Here is a 17,960-nt window from a genome sequence, read left to right as displayed (position 1 = left end):
GTTGATGTAGCTTACCAGGTAAAAGGTTGAAATGACTTTAACAATTTCAAATTTAATAATTTGATTTATTATGCCATTTGGAGCACATAACATACGCTATAACAGAACATTACTGGCAAAAACTAGGGGGGTTGATTGTGTGGGCCAGCCCCCCTCTGCAAAAAGTGGGGGGTTAAAACCCCCCAACCCCCCCCCCCCCCCTGTTTCTCCGCCACTGATTAAAGTTAACAAACAGAGGAAAATGCCTTTTCATCGCTGATGTGTAAAGTAACGTTTGCTTCAGAGTAAGTTTAGGTAAATTAAGATACCATTAATCAGTGTAACAATGTATGCAGAGCGAAGGCATTGCATTTGTGTGTTAGATAACACAAATGTATTTTATCGTGTAGTATTAGTCCAAAACGTTTATTTCTTATCGGCAGTTGTACGGCCACATTCACATGGTTGGATATATTGACAATATTATATAGGAGTTAACATTACATGGCTTGGTCGGGGGAGATGAAGAATTACAGATTTACCCACAAAAATGTTGTACTTTAAGTGTCACATGATCAGGTTTTACCATCGTTCCGGTCACATTAGTCTTCCACACTCATCCCGGTCCTGCTTCACTCTTGAAATGGATCGACTGTCGTTTACCGTAATATATTCATCTTGGAAAACAATGACTTCCGGCAAAATATAAGTCAAATTTGCTTCATTTATACTTGACTTTAGCAAGACAATGTTCTTGGTAAGATATAGAACCACATGTGACCTCAGTACAATGTACCTTGTCCACGCCAAACTCACCCCCCCCCCCCCCGCCCACCTCCACCTCCAGTCCAGTCTTGTCATGATATACCGTGAGTGGTGATGCATATCTTACGCCCCAACAATTGATCATGGCGTCATATATGCTAGTGTGTCCAGATTTCCAGCCACCAGCACCGACTTACATTTCGTACTTTGATGGGTGTTCTGTTTGATTTGTTTATTAATTTAATAATTATAAACACGTATAACAAGGAACAATCATTACCCTATCCTTGAAATTTGTATCAATTTGATACAACAATTTTGGCTTGGGATGAATTTCCACAATCTGTCAGCTGGCGGTATACCATAGACGGCGGTGTTAACGAGACGATATATCTCTTGTACTGCAAGACCACAAAATCACTCTATGAAGGGTGAAAGAAGCCATTTATTTTACTGCCAGACATCAATATAGGTCAATGTTACGACCTTAAGAAACTGAGTCCAAGAGAGTGACAACAAGAAAGGATTGAACTCTATTCTGAAAACAAGTCTTTGAAGCAAACCTTCAAATTCACGACATAAAATAATAAGTAAAATAGAAAAAGATATTGTCAACGATGTATTAATTAACATGTTAGCATATATTGATAAGCATTATGACGTTATCAATACACAGAAACAGACATACGTGGTATCCAGTGTAGTTGAGGACCAACGGGGAAGGGAAAGGACATTGTACGGGAGAAATGAATCCAGTAAGAATATAGAGGCCATGGGTAATGGTACCATTGATATACCAGTTTATTAACTCATCTTTAATTTACCAAATGAGATTCAATGAGGAATTTCATCTCAATTTAAGGTTAATACAATGGAGGGAATCCGCAAGGAACATCCCCCCCCCCCACCCGGCCCCATGCGTGCAGAGACGTCAATGATCAACACAATATATGTTGACAAGGAGAGATCCTCGTATGGGGACGAGGAGTGAAATACATTCTTTAAGAACAGAAACAAGGAAAATGGAAACCGTTAAAATTCTTGCCTGAAGATGATTCAGATATTTCCCAAAATACGCTATAAAATCATATAATGGTCACCAGATGCCACATTGAGCAATATACTTTACGATCATTTTATGATACGCTTTTGAATATTTGTAATACGTTGGACGCTTAGAATCTTTCAAAAGGCACACACGACGTTGAAATTACAAGTTAGCCCATAGACTATGTGTTACACAGAGATAACAATGTTGACAATATTTATCTGATTAATTTTCTTTTATTGCTTCCATTGACATGACAGTATCAATACATATCAATAATTTCATTACAAGATTCTAATATACGAACTTATGATATTGTAACAGATAAACGGGATTTATCGGTTGTGATTGTATTACAATGAGAGACCGGGATCGCCTTAAAGGGAACAAGTGTGTTTGTTGCAAGCATTGTATATTTGTACTTTCATGCAGAAATACGGAAAATACCAAGAACAATTATAAAATAATGGGATAAACATATCCTTGGAAATATGTAATATCATAAACAGATACCGCAACGCAGTGATTTCTTCCATATGTATATGTTAATCTCTCTGTGTAGTTATGTAAATATATTCGGTTTTGCGTTACATGGCTTGAGTTTAGTGATAAACGTCATGGCTTCATAACATCCAATTGGGTTAAAGCAAATACGACAAAAAACTGAATCACAATGAAGAGATCATTAATCATAAGGCAGCATCATTAATAACAAGTAGCAAAATAACGATACAAGAAGAATGAAAGATATGTATGGAGAGCAGATCATTGCATATAAGGTTCATCTTAAATATACAGAACATTATCTCCGTTGCTATCATGTTAAAATCTTTCTATAATACGTCAGTCACGTGTTCCTATTGTCTTCAAAGAAACACCTTTATAGATCATAATAATGGAACAAAAAACTAGATTAAAAAACAAAACATGTCATTGTTATACTTAATGTCTAAGACAATGTTTCAGTGTAATTTTGAATAACACATTCAATGGTATAACGGTAGACAGCCAGTCATTGTTACTATGATAACAGTCACAATGTTCTTTTAATATTCGCTGGATTACGCGTGAGTAATATCACAGATTAATTCATAACATAGAAAAAGGAGGAACGAAATAAAGCAACTAAATCTTGAAAGAAAGTAAAATTAATAAATGGATGAAGTAGAATGCAATCCAACAATTAATGACTAAATATAACAATAATTAGAGCAAGTATTAGTTAGTCTTATAATTGTTCTAAATCGAAGAAAAATATCGGAATTTAAAGAAATAAAGAAGATCTGAATTAAAATGAAACCAGTAGAATCATTTATAAGACGCATTAAAATAGCAATGAAAGAACAGAATTAGAAGTATATACTATACAGAGACGATATTTTCATTTAAGAATTACTTGATTTATAAATAAATTATCAGCTTTACTACGCCAAAATTATGTAATGATAAAACAATAACTGTTTAACGGTCTGCTTATAAACCTTATAAAAAGAGACTGTTAATGAAGCTATTATTGAAGACAAAATGAAAAAAAATTAAAACTTATTCGAATAAACGAGTCTTTTATCTTAACAATAATTCAAGAATCGATACCTCCAAAGTCAAATATGTTTTTTTGTTCATGCGTTAGAGACCTAAAGTGACTTACTCGACGATAGCTTACCTATAATATAATAGTAAATATGATCGATAGCTTACCTATCACGTAATATTAAAATGATCGATAGCTTATCTATCACATGATATTACAATGATAGATAGCTTACCTATCACATGATAGTACAATGATCGATAGCCTACCCATCATGTAATATTAAATATGATCCATAGCTTTCCTGTCACATAATTTTAAAATGATCGATAGCTTACCTATCACATAATATTAAAAGGATCGAGAGCTTACCTATTAAATACTATGATAGTGATCAATAGCTTAGCTATCACATAATAGTAAATATGATCGATAGTTTACCTATCACATCATAGTAAATATGATCAATAGCTAACGTATCACATAATATTACAATGATCGATAGTTTACCTAACAAATACTATTAAAATGATTGTTGGGTTTGATTCTCCTTGAGTCTCACAAACAAATTTACACTTTAAAAGATTCATTAAAATGAAAAAAAGGAAATAATAAAAATTAAAAATGAAACACAGAGAGCATACCATTGTATTAATGTTTACTTAATGTACAGAAAATTATCAGCGTTATGATCATATTCAATATGGTTTAATTATGTAAGCTCACATGATCGTATATGGTCTTAACAGACAAGGCTTTATTGAGGACTATAATAACAACGGAAGGTAAATAAAGACGATAAAATACTAACAAGAGTCCAACAGTCAATATGGTTACTTGTATAGTAGAATAATAAAGTGTAGTAACCATCACCCAAATATCATTATATTTATGCCAACATGTACCCGCTGTTAACCAAAATTATATTCCAAGTTTAGATATGATCTGATTTAAGGTTTTGGAATTATTTGCAAGTTTTAATTATTGGCACCTCACAAAAAAATGGGCCCAACAAAATTTTGCGCTGAAATGGTTCCACAAATATTGGGCTTCATAAATTCAGGCCCAAAGAATGTGTCCAAAAATGCATGTGGGGTGGTAATAAAAGTTGGGCCCTGTCAGCGTAAAAATGTGCCTGGAATTTGTTGCCTACATGTACCAGCTATTAACCAACAACTGTATACCAAGTCTGGCTACAATCTGAATTCAGGTTGCGGAGTTATTTTAATGTAAACATCCTTAGGTTTGATCCAATAATCTCATTATTATTCATAAGGTCAACGCAAGAACAACAGCGCACACCTATCTTACTACAAAAAAAATCTACATAAAGCAAGTATGAAAAGTATCCATTACTCCGTTGGAAATTTACATCCAGTATTTCTTTTTCAAAATGAGGATTCAATAAAATATGAATATACTACAGTCATTTGGGTATTAATATCTTCAAATCCCCAAAAGCAAAGTTGTAACCCTATACAATCCAATGTCATATCAAGAAAATTAAACATAGGAATAAACAGAACATTTGCTATCAGTGTGCTGTAACTATGACGTAACACCTGTTTGCTTCAAGTTCACTTATATTATTACAAATTGTGACAATTTAAGCTATCGATATCTCGAAAATGTAAGGTAGGAATTGGATGCTTATTATATGATTAGTCAAATAAATTTTCCCCTGAGCTATCCTTTTAAGATTTGTCACGTCATCCTATTGTCTTCATGTTAAGAACGATAAAACATTGGAACAGAAAGAAATGAAGAAATGCTGGCTTAGAACAAACATATCACAGATATTAATTAATATCACCTCGTAGATATATTTTAATAACACAGTGGCATTGTAGATAACCAATGTATGTCATTTAGTCTTTACATTGACACAGTTATTGTGACTCTACTCGTGTAAGATTTAGGACATTACGTAACCGATACGTCACAGTTTAAATCAAAATTAGTAAAAGTAGGAACGAAGAAAACCACAGAAAGGTTGAATCACGCAATCCTAGTTACTGAGTGTATGTGGATACAGTATGTACAGATTGTATCCAAAGCATTCCAAACATGTCTGCTTCAAATAATTTTAGAAGTATTAACATAATTAGGGGTTTATTTATGTTCTAAGTAGTAAAGTGCTTGTCGGGGAATGGGGTGGGGTGGGGATCGAAGATAGGGGTCTGGAGTTGGGATTGATCATATAGATCAATGAAGGGTATTATACCCTGCACTGGAGGAGTGCATGTAGGCTGAGAGCAGGTCACCAGCAATACTTGACCAGGGACACAAGAGTAAGTGAAACCTTTTTCTTCAGGTACGCAAGTAACAAAGACTTTGTTACATAATGTGGGGAAAAGAAAATTAAAAGATAATGCACATTACAGTTTAATTCCCATTATACAATAAGCGTGCTGGTGGTGGCGTAAATGACTAATATATACAATTACTTGGTCACCAATGTAGAGGGTACGTCATTTATCCCCTCCTACACTACCCCCCCCCCCATCCTGCATACACACAAATAATAAGATAGGGATGTATAGTCTCATATGCCGATGACGTAGTGGTTGATGGATGACGTCATTAGAACCTTGATTGGTTCTTAGTAATTTGATGTTGGCTTGAAGAGCAAACACATTTAGAGTTAGGAGAGAAAGTAAATGTGAACAGTAATGTAGGTAATAATACGTAAGGATTGACTTGTTGTACACTTTACAATACTAAGTAGCCTGTATGGTCATACAATGTATCGAATCTTTGATTGGAGTTCAGTTTACAAAGATAACCTAATCTCTTGATAGGATGGGGTAGGAATCTACTAAACACCCCACCCCCTACTCCGAATATAAAAAAAAGCCTAGCAATAAATTTAAATTATGTACGCTATCTGTGGATAACCCGGTCTGAAAGGTGGGTAATATCGTGGAAGAGATTATCATAGTAACTCATTTTTTCTAAGATGTACTTCGCTTTTATCTTTTTGTTTTAAATTTCATTAAGCTAAATTCAAAAGCCATAAGTATTCAATTTGTTAATTGTTTCTTCAACTTGTTAATTGTTTCTTCAACTTGATAAACAATGACGTCATCATACTTTTTAAGTAGTTGGCGAAAATGAGGGCGCTGTCTCTCAATATAAGATAGATCGTGATCAGTGAAGCATATACATCATATTCAGAAATGGTCAAAGGATAACATGTATCTCCCCATCGCCTACCCCTGTAGTCCCCGAACGACAGCAACCTGGATTCCAGTACATAAAAGGTTACATTTGTACACTTTAGCGCACAAAACTAAGTTGTTGAATATGAAGCATATTAAATGATGACTTTAAGCACAACATTAATGTTGTTATGTCGTAGACCACTTACATTCAGTCTAGGTTGCTTTTGCTATAACATTTTGTTTAATTTTTAGACAAGTTACTTTGAACAGCTGAGTTAAAGGTAACTGGTCTATATAATATAATACGGAGACAGTTATGTCAGTTCATCTAATACAACACAAAACATAATGGGATGAGAGACTTCTATGTCCTCAAATAACATGCTAACATTGAAGTACAAATTCTACACGGACAAATGTTGTTGAAATCATTTAAATTTGGTGTAAGAACGAAATTACAAAACTTGATTTTGTTGAGTAATTCAAATATATAAATCACATTATTGACATGAATATTAAGGCATGTACTAAGGGGCCGACGTCATCATCAATTTAGCATTAAAGGAGTTTTCCAGACATTTATCTTACCAAAAAAGAAAAGCTGAAGAAACATTAATAACACTCTTTTTTTTGTACTACAACATTTAAAGACTGAAATTCCGAATAAAGTAACCGTTTAAACAAAATGTAAATTGAACAGTAATCTTTCAAATTTTACTTATTTCTTGGATGTGTATTTATTAATATTATTTTACAAATTAATATCTCTACAAGATCCATTCACAATGAATGTTAAAGTTACAATGTTTACGAAGTCACCATGCCATTGTCTTGAGAATATAAGCATTTGGTGACGTCACAATCATACTAGACTAGTTCCACGTGTATTATACTGGAGCTCTATCTGGCGCTGTTTGTAGTATTTTGGAGATATTAACAGGTTACAACCTAAATCTTTATTAGATCCTTCCTCACTGAAATTACTGCCATCGTTTTGAGGATTGAGTGAATGACGTCACATTCCTGCTGATGATAGGCATCGCCAGATGAATATACATCTTGCATTGAGCTGTAATGTAAAAATAAAATGATATATATTAGGTCATATTGTTATCATAATAAATGGGTCGAATAGCATATTTATTAGTAGAATAATGGGAAAGTGATCCTAGGCAACCCGCTCCCCCCGAGAAAGCGCCAACAATACCATGAGCCAACAAGTAATTTAACTCACCATGGCAGCTAAACAAAACACCGCCACACGGGAAACAAACGAACGATATGTTAATGGAAGGAACTTATCACTCATTTCTATACAAATAATCAGGGATCAGTTATGTTAATGAAATATATAATAAAACCAATTCAAGTTGAAGCAAATGATATTAGTGGCCAGAAAAAAAAAATAGATAATCACAAACATAGGAATACAAATTATGGTTAAGGGTGGAGATTCGTTTTAATATATTAAAATTTTACCATTAAAAATAGCAGACAATCACTGTTAACAAATACAATGTTAAATAATAAGGTAGAGAGTATTCAGCTGTATTGACTTACAGTTACTTGAGCCTTGCCCGGTTGAATCTCGTCAAGGTAAACTGGTAACTCTCCTCATCGAATCCCTAATCAAGAGGAAAAGTATAAGTAATGAATATGTATAAGATAACACAGAAACAAAGACAATGCAATATATAGTTAAATGTTGTAAATCATCATATGCATCCATATTAAAAGTGTTATTTCAGATAAATCGAGTCATTTTACATTAAACTTTGAATGTTTTTAAATGTCTTGGAAATTGTTGTCCTGTTCATTATTATTATTATTTCAGTTATTACTTTAAGTATTCCTAAAGAGTACGTCTTGCGAATATTTTGTTACTGAACATGATATACACATGAAGGCTTAATCCATGAAACCATGGTCACCTATGATGTGGTCGCTCTGATTCCATGCTCGAAAGGATTTGTGAAGATTGAATTCTATAAAAACGTTCTACTGTTTGCTTGAAATATTGGAAATAAGTATTTAAATAACAAAATGAATAACATATGTCAACCCATATTGACTCACAGCACGAGGATATAATCCTTTCCCAATCTATATAAAAGGTTTATGTGTAAAACAGGATTACTGTACAAGAATCAGTTCACTTATCGCCACACCCCATACTCTTCCCTGCAGCTGGTAACCATCAAATGACCTACTCAGGGGATTTCCCCTTGATATCACGATGACTCAATCAATGCATCCCAATGTACTATCACACATTAGTGCGATGCAGGGAAATGTCCTGTTTATAAGCTGATCCCGTCTAGCTGAGTAGCCATTTTCAATTAAATTGCAACGTTTAAAATTATCATCATTATGGAAGTTCGACAATCCCTTTCAAAATTAATGTAATCGTTACAGAACCATATCCAGGTCACTCAAATCTCATTATGAGCTTTTCTTAAGTATTCACAAATGTAGGAGCCTAATCAAATTGGACATTGACTCATGTGATTATGCAATAGAAAGGTTAGAGTTCAAGAGATGGTGAAGGGTGCAGCATTCTTAGGGTGTTAAAATGACCAGTTTACTCCATTCTGAAGGTAAACTGATCCATAAACGTGGTTTATATACTCCCAGCTTGACCAACCCCTCTCCCTTCTTCCTCTAGGACTTTGAAACCAATCGTAACATTTTTTGTGAAAGTTAAGTAAATGTTGGGTAGGCCGTGTCACTATATGACGTTCCTTTAATAAGAAAAATCCCTGAATTGATCATTATTGACATATAAGGGGATACTTAGTTTAGTTGGTTCTCTTGACCATGCTAGACCGGGTTCTGCTTTATGTTTTGTTTGACGGAACTTGTGTTATCATTAGATTATGTTATCTTCAGTGGAAAGCTATTAACAGTTTAGGCGTTAATTATAAATGCATATTATAGTGCGAAATACAATTAACAGTTTAAGTGTTAAATGCGAAAGACAGAGTCTTTCTTGCTGGCGTTACTTTATTTTCCAAAACGATAATTTAATCAACCAGTATAAATAACCGTCCCAATAACACTAGGTTAGAGATGAACGGTAAGGGGGGGAGGGAGGGGGGCGTGGCAGGGGCGGACTCAGACCGATGTTCAGGGGTGCTGAAAGCGCTACCCTGTGATGTGTTCCCACGTTCAAGAGCTCGCTTAATATACATGGTCAGTAGTCTTGTTGGACCCGGAGATATATTGCCTACGAAGCCCTAAAAAACTACTGATATTAAGTTTTAAAAGTATTTGATACATCCTGGGACCCCAATGCGAAAATATACACAACTATAGTGATAGAAAATCACTGTTCCGAAAAATAATTCGCGATCATAATATACTCCCGTAGCATCCGGGCATCTCTGGTTACCATGGTACCATTGTCTAGGAACATGTTAGTTTGCTGGTAGTAGGGCTATAGTAACAGTTAGACTTGATCTCGTTTTGTATTTTGAGAGAGAGAGATGGGAGAGATTGGAGAGATGGGAGAGATGGAAGAAATTGAAGAGATAGAAATAGTGAGTGAAGAAGAGACAACGATTTTTTTGTTTGGACAAAAGGATCAAAATAAAAACTCTTTTGAAACAGGAAATTGAAAGCCAGATTACTTTCTTACAAGTCCGGAACGATGAACGAGATATATAGATACTTCGAAGCTGTAGCACATTGTAGACAATACGCACTGCAAACACGTTTGGTGTCACGTGATGCAAATTATTGACAGATTTATGTTTTATATGCTCATTTTTCGCTCTATTGTTTTGACTTTACTATTAACGTGAATCCAGCGTTAACCATAAAAGTCGCACAATTAATCAAAATGAATGTCACGTAAAACACGAATTACCTGCTTTTATTTCTTACTATATTGTTAGTTTCTCTGTACAGTATCAGTATAACGTTTCATAATTCAAAATGAAAGGTAATCCGGACGTTGAAGGATTAAACTGACCGATGTTTATGTAAGTATTGTTAACGTTTTGACGGGTTAATGTTCGACATCCAAGGGCAATTTGCTTCCTTTACCCATTAACATGAAAATAGCTATAGATCTAGGTAATTAATTAATAATGTTCCTGTATCTCCATGGTAACACCTTACCGTTTGACCCAATATTTCTACAGACCCTATATGTCAAGATGTATTACAACGATTTTAATTATGAGTGACTTCTTAACTTCGCCGAAGAAAGTTGGTGGATAAAAGACGTCCATGAAGAGGGATGAGGTGTTGTTAATTTAACTTTTTCATCTAACTTTGGTTAACATACTCTAGTTTTAAACAACTTAGTCGGACGAATCCTCCCTCCCACAGCCTTGAAACAATGGAACTACGAGACGCTAGTTATCTGCCTTCCAGAAGAAATACTTCATCACGCCAACTTATCCGTCGCCTGCATGGTGAGTACACACACAATTTCCCTTATTACAATGTATATACAATGCTAATGTAGCATTAATAGACCTTAGCTGCACGTGTACTGTAACGTCGTATTTGCGAATAATTAAAAAGAGCCCTACGAAGAAAGATAACACGTGCCTTGAAATCAGCTTTTATGTTCATTCTGATCAAACGTTGACATTATACTAAACGCCCATAAGAACATTATTTGTTAGCTGGATAAGGCAGACATATAATGTAACAAATTGAATTAAAAAGCAAAATGGAACTCCTTAGTTTGTTTTATATGTGTCACCTGTTTGTAAATGTGTTTAGGCAACGACATGTTAATGATCAATGTTTTCATTTATTTTTTTTTAAATAAAATATAATGTAGAAGTAAAAATATGTATAATTGCAATTATTGCTAGCTCATTTTGACTAACATTAGAAGGTTTGGTACAATATTCAGAAATTAACTTTCATATTGCAAATATATATATATATATATAAAAACCACAGTGAAAAAATTAACTGTACCAGGGTTGTGCTAATAAATAGTAAAATAATTGAGATATGAACCAGCGTAAACCATCTCGAAATCTTACTTGAGGCTTTGAACTGACACACATTTGGGAAGTATATTGATCAATAAATGTATTTTTTAAGTTCATGTTGGAAGAGAGTCAACTCTCATGCACGCAGCTTCATCCAAATCAATATATAGTGTCGTTAGCTATCTACACCGTTGTGTTCATGTCTTTTACATAAACGGACACGAACTGGAGCTTACTTGATGCACCCCTCCTCCATTTAATCCTTTCTGTCAGGGATTACGGTATGACGTCATCATTCAGTCACTAAAACATCAACCGTTCATTATTACTAGTTTCCTTATATGTCATATAACAACAGTTCGCTCCGAGTTAGTGGTTTTATGACACAGTGTATGCTCTTGTTTCACAATGATTCATGATGCTATAACCCAACGAATACCTTCCTAAACAAACCCCAGCCCCTCCCGACCAAAGGGAATGATTCTAATGATTTTATTATATTAAAGAATACCGGAGTAGAGATTTATGGTAGATTTGAGTATAGACTTCTACAGTTAGCACTTTGTGTGTAGAGAAAACTGTTACCCTATGAAAGTGAGATTCAAAATGTTTATTTTTTATCAGTTCCTTTCACGGTTAATAAACTCTGAAAAAAATTCACTGAGAAATTAATGAACAAAGGATTTTCTACAAGAAATTTAAAATATCTTCTTGATACTTTTTGAATTGCTCACGAATTATGATATGCACATTAGCAGAGTCAAATAAAATAATCATGAAGCATCTACCGGCGGTAGGGGATTGACAGTTTAAAAGTTATATTCTAATATTGTGTGAGGCTTGTAACACACCATAACACCGGACTAAACTTATTTTAAAGTCTATCCGTTTCTTTGTTAAGCATTTCTTTGACTGTGTGTGCGGAAGGAAGATTATTTAGGCCGCATCTAAACTTGACATTGAGAACAGTGCTATCATCATTACGAGGTATAAACTTGTAACTGCCCTATCTGAATTCCCTGTTCGATACACGACATATATGAATATTTTCCTCCTGATGAGAGACAAAGTATTATACTCTTTTGTCTTATTTCTTTGTTCAACATTAATTTATACCTCTTTGTCTGTTATTAAAATTACCGTTACTAATTAACAGGAACATGAATCTATGTCTCTCTTACCTCTTCTCCTGGTAGATTGCCATTTTCGTCACAGGCCTGAAAGGAAGAGAAATATTATATTCATGAGATTTGGAAAATGAATTTCAGGTAAATATAATACGACGAAGCAAACCATGTATAAGTTAGAATGATATATCTTCACAAATATCAGGTAAACACACATCTGCATTGGACACCCTAAAGTCAATAAAGGAGACAGACTCGTCAATGTAAGATGCACGGACTCTATAACATGAATATAAATATCAGCTTCATAGGGAAGACACAGTTAGTTTTAAACCCGTCATCAAACACTGAGTGACGTCATCAAACACTGAGTGACGTCAATGACCAACTTCTCACTGAGATGATCAGATGGATACAATGGACAACGGAGAAGATGACGAGTAGGGAACAGAGGGCAGTATTTAAAGATAGACCCCAGAACATCGTTGTCACCCTTGCTTAGTCCACAAAGCAGCACATTGGTTACACCCACCCCCCCCCCTTCGTCTGAGACGGTCTGTTTCTATCGTATTGTTAGTAGTGTAAAGATATCCATCAAAGTTTTGGAAATGCAGTTGTCCGGTCAAATTATACAATAAGAGACACAGTGGGATAATTAAATAGATATGTTAACAATTTAAACATTTCACTAAATATAATAAACCTTGCACAAATTTGTTTCATTTTTAAATTTACCCTGTCTATGTATGTTCAATTGGAAGTTTGTACATGCGCACATTATTAGTTTTAAAATAGTTGACTCTCTCTGCTCAACGTTAGACAAGGAACATTTAGACTAGGAAGCGACGGTCTGTAAATTAAGGAATAAGGATATATTCACCGTTGCCATTTTTTTGTATCATAATGCTGCTGCTTATTCATAGTACTGTACATATAAAGAGGGTGGTAATAAAAGACGTTTCTTGAAAGTTCAATACAATCTTAAATTTAACACCTTTAGGTTGACCTTTAATGCAGTAACCTCTAGTTTGATTTTCCTTGCATGTTAAAGTACATCTAGTTGATGAAATCTACCTAAAAAAATCACTTGTTTCTTTGTTTCTACTTAAACCCAGATCTGCTGTTTCATACATAAGCCTACTTGGACCCACACATTTATGTCAGTCACGCTAATCTAAATAACTTATAACATATAATCAATAGGGATCCTTCAAATCCCATTACAACTGACACTATTAGAACGAGTAACATTTACTAACTTTGCTGCGTACAGTGACGTCACAACGTTAAGATTCTAGAGATGAAAAGTATGCATCGATTCTTTCACCAATAATATATTTTTGACTGAGTAGGTGTGATGCTTTTTAACAAAATTCAGAAAGCAATATACGGCACGGGCTTAGCATATATTTATATCCGTGACGTAGTATCTTGAAAAACAACTTATTCATGTGCGTTCTCACTTTCAACATTGTGTTCGTATACAGCGTCACATAATACGTGTCCAGTTCTTTGGTTACCATGGTATCTAGACAACAGAACGAAGCAGTAGTATAATTGTCCCCACATACTGACTGGTATCATGGTCTTGTTGTGTAAATGTGCGTGGAAAGAGATTTAATCACAGCTCCAACGAATCATCGGTAATGATTTACTCTACAGAGCGAATCTGGTGCCACTAAAAATATATATTTGCAAGATCTTCTTCTTATACAGTATATTCCAAATCACGAATATAATATTTTCACAAATTACAAAAACAATCTTCAATTTTCTTTCAATTTATCAAGAACCGTATCACCTCTTCCTTCATTTATATGAATCGCCAAAATGTTCAGCATTCACATTCTGGGAAACGGTGAGTCGGATGTTTACAAGCAATTTCGTGTATCTATGCACTCCCCACACATAATAATAGGCAATAAAAAACAGTTTCTGGTATGATTTTAAAACCATACAAATAACAACAATGTTGAATCGCGCTGCTTCGCATCGGTCACCATCCGTTACACTACCAGTTCATCCTCATTTCTGACCTAGAAACTACAGGTATTTAATGTCCTTTACACATTAGAGTACGTGGAATCGTCGCAGGAACATTTCCCTTAATAAATTTGAGTTAATAATTGAGTAATATTGAACTTAGAAGAAAGAATAGCAAAAGTGAACTTTTACAACTTCTGTACTTTGTGTTGTTTTTGCTACAATCTGCTGGTAGCAAACTTGACCGTTAAAAGGAATGAGAAGGAATTGAAAAACATATTGTTACTTCAGTCCAGCAGGAAAGATTAAAGTAAGTTTTGTAACAACAAATATCTAAGACAATACATGTGTGGGACACAAATTGTCTCAATCGGTTAAACGACAAATAATTCACTAATCATGAGCAGTCACGTGTTTGTGACAACATATCTTCATATCTAAGTTAGTTGCATGGTATCCAATAATTCTGCAAATATTTCACGGTTTGGTCAAAATACAACCTATGACGTAATATGCAGCTTTAGCTAATGGAATACCATCTTCTCCTAACACCAGAGAAAACGAAGAAAATGAGCGTAATCAGTGAAATCCAGGAAGCCTGCTACAAAGACAAATATGCAAGGGCAGCTATACAGTAAGCTACAGGGTCGGCTAAACGGACTGTTGTTACGACTGTTGTATGTGCTGTGGTGAACATTTGCCCCGAAATTAAATGAACATAAACAAGAACGGTGCAACATAATAACAAGCATTCTACGGTTTCATATTTAATGTACATCGAGATGGTGACGTTAAAGCGGGATATTTTCAGTACATTCATTTAGGTTAAGACATTATTTGATTAAGATATTTGTTAATGTCATTTATATTTACTACAGCTTAGTTTTGGTTCAGAAGAATAATACCAATGTTCCACGGGGATTTATAGTGGTATGTTGGAAACGTTACGCAGCGTCGGTAATGTCAATTATGTTGTTTCAAAGTCATACACGCTACTAGTGTTCTGCTAAATGTTGATATGATATGCTTAGTTGTTAATTATCATACCAATGCTCGTTATTTATTTACAGACTTTTATCTCAAGAAAATATTTTAAAGATATGTATTTCTGTTTAGTTCCAGATTTCTATAAGTTTGTTTCTACGTTTGGAATAAACGTGATACAAAAGTTTACATGAGTTGTTCCTCTATTATTTGGCGCAATCAACTCTCCACCCAGTCAAAGACACTAACAATAAGTAATGCATGAGGCTGGAAGGTCCGGGTGTGGCAATCAACTATCCTATATACACTTGAAGATAATTATCAAGAAAAAATAAACAATTAGCGGATGACAACTTATGAATATTTAAATCAGATTATCAGTTACCGACTATACCGTAGTTGTACAAATTCCACTCCACCCCCCCCCCCCCCCACATCCAACCCGGATCCTGACTCCTTTAAAATCGTCTAATGCATGTATTTTTGTGTCTGTTTAATGAAAAACACGCGGGAAATGATATGAATATTTGTCTTATATTCATATTTTATCAATTCATTGCATATGTTTTGATTGCCATGGTATCCGTACAAGATAACAACGAAACGGGTTAGTAGAGCTACACATATATACTATAGAGTTTATTTTTGTTTTTTAATGTATTCCCATTTTACACGAATACAATATTCCTACCCCCCCCCCCCCCCGGAACCCTTGCAATGCCAGTAATTAAAATAGCTCCTCTTCTCTTCATATATACAAATGACCAAGACCATGACAAGCATTACCATTCAGAAGAATATACCAGAGTTTATTGATTTCAAATAAAACGAGATCCGTCCTTTCATTATATATATAATCCTGCTTGGACCCACACACTTATATCAGTCACGTATACATTAATCTGGATTAATCATCATTTAAGCAAGTGATCCTTTAAATACCCTAATGCTTTTTAAGGAAAAAATAAATTTATTAGACAGACTTAATTCACAAGGAAGAATACCATCATGGATATTTCTAGCTTCTGCACTTTGTGTTGTTTTTGCTACAATCTGCTGGTAACAAACTAGACCTTTAAATGAAAGATAAGGACCTTGAAAAAATAATTTTACTTTATTTCACCAAAATCAAACCAGGAAAGATGAGAGTAGGCAGAGATATTAAAGGTTTGGAAACAAACAAATAAAACATTGCAAATAATTGGTGGGACACAGTATTGTCTGAATCTGGTTAAACGATAAATAACTCACTAATAAGTAGCACTCATGTGATTGATACAACATATTTATATTCTTAATTAGTTGCAGGGCTATCCAGTTATGTGTGAACATTATATGGGTTGGTCAACGTTATAACCTATTAAGTAGCATGCAGCTTTATTTAATTTTATTAAAACGTCTACGTATTGAATTAATTCTCAACATTATTTAAGTTAAACAATACGAAAGTATAGAAATCAACTTAAAATAAATTTTTAGAGTCAATTTCCACATACATCTAATTCCTATTACTAACTTCCAAGTTTTCCCCATCACCATCCTGTGTTTTTGACCAATTCGCAAAGTACCATAGAAATAGTTTAATTTGATTTGATTAGCAATTAAATAAACCATGTCCAACATTTTAAAGTAATAAAGCTGTTAGTGTTATAATGATACATGGAAGACCCACGTCTCACACCATCAGAAACAACTAAAAACCTAAACATGGCCAGTTAAAACCAGGGAGCTGCTACAGTAAGATACTGGGTCAGTTAAACGGACTGTTACGAATGTTCTGTATGTCATGATGAACAATTACACATAACTAACAAGAAACTTAGCAAGACCAGGTTCAAAATGATGCATAACTTTATACGATTCATCGGAGAATAAACGTGAAGTTTACTGATGTACTTTCACAACCCCTCAAATAATAAGACGGTATATGTCAAAATGATTGCCCTATACGTAACAAACATGTAGGGTAAACCTTTCAGTTATATCTTTACAATATTTGTAATACTAAGAGTCTCACTGATATGGCAATTGTACGGGTGTTTCAATAATGAACTATTCATTGGACGGGCTTGAATAAGATTCATGAAAACAATGCTAGCATATCAGCTTGTCCCCCCCCCCCACTCCCTGCGCTCCGATCTGGAGAGGGCGTTTTGGTCAAGTGGTTAAAGGCAGTGGACTTGTGATCTAAGGATTACAGGTTAGAGTCCTGGCCAGATCATTGCGTTGTGTCCTTGGGCGAGGCGCTTTATTTCCATTGCCTCTCTTCACCCAGGTGTATAAATGGGGACTTGCGAAGTAACTTTTAAACATAGTTGCGTGCGCCGGTTTGTGGCTGCACCCAATGGGAAGTCCCCCAGGGGACACGTGGTTGTGGTGTACTGCGGTACCCCAAGAGAAATTGATTGAATAGTGCACACT

At 34.7% G+C, this 17,960-nt stretch overlaps 1 protein-coding gene across 1 annotated transcript in view; it reads right to left on the bottom strand.

Annotated features, from left to right (window-relative positions):
- Positions 1 to 2,014: 2,014 nt before the first annotated feature.
- LOC139970030 (uncharacterized) overlaps positions 2,015 to 17,960 on the bottom strand; it is a 407,172-nt gene continuing 391,226 nt past the window's right edge. The window contains exon 12 of the mRNA XM_071975586.1: positions 2,015 to 7,556. The gene's annotated coding sequence lies outside the window, so the exon portion shown is untranslated. The remainder of the gene's footprint in view (positions 7,557 to 17,960) is intronic.

The sequence above is a fragment of the Apostichopus japonicus genome, chromosome 7, assembly GCF_037975245.1.
Source record: "Apostichopus japonicus isolate 1M-3 chromosome 7, ASM3797524v1, whole genome shotgun sequence".
Taxonomy (NCBI): Eukaryota; Metazoa; Echinodermata; class Holothuroidea; order Aspidochirotida; family Stichopodidae; genus Apostichopus; species Apostichopus japonicus.
The sequence above is the reverse complement of the archived record's forward strand: the minus strand, read 5'-3'. Positions and strand labels throughout refer to the sequence as shown.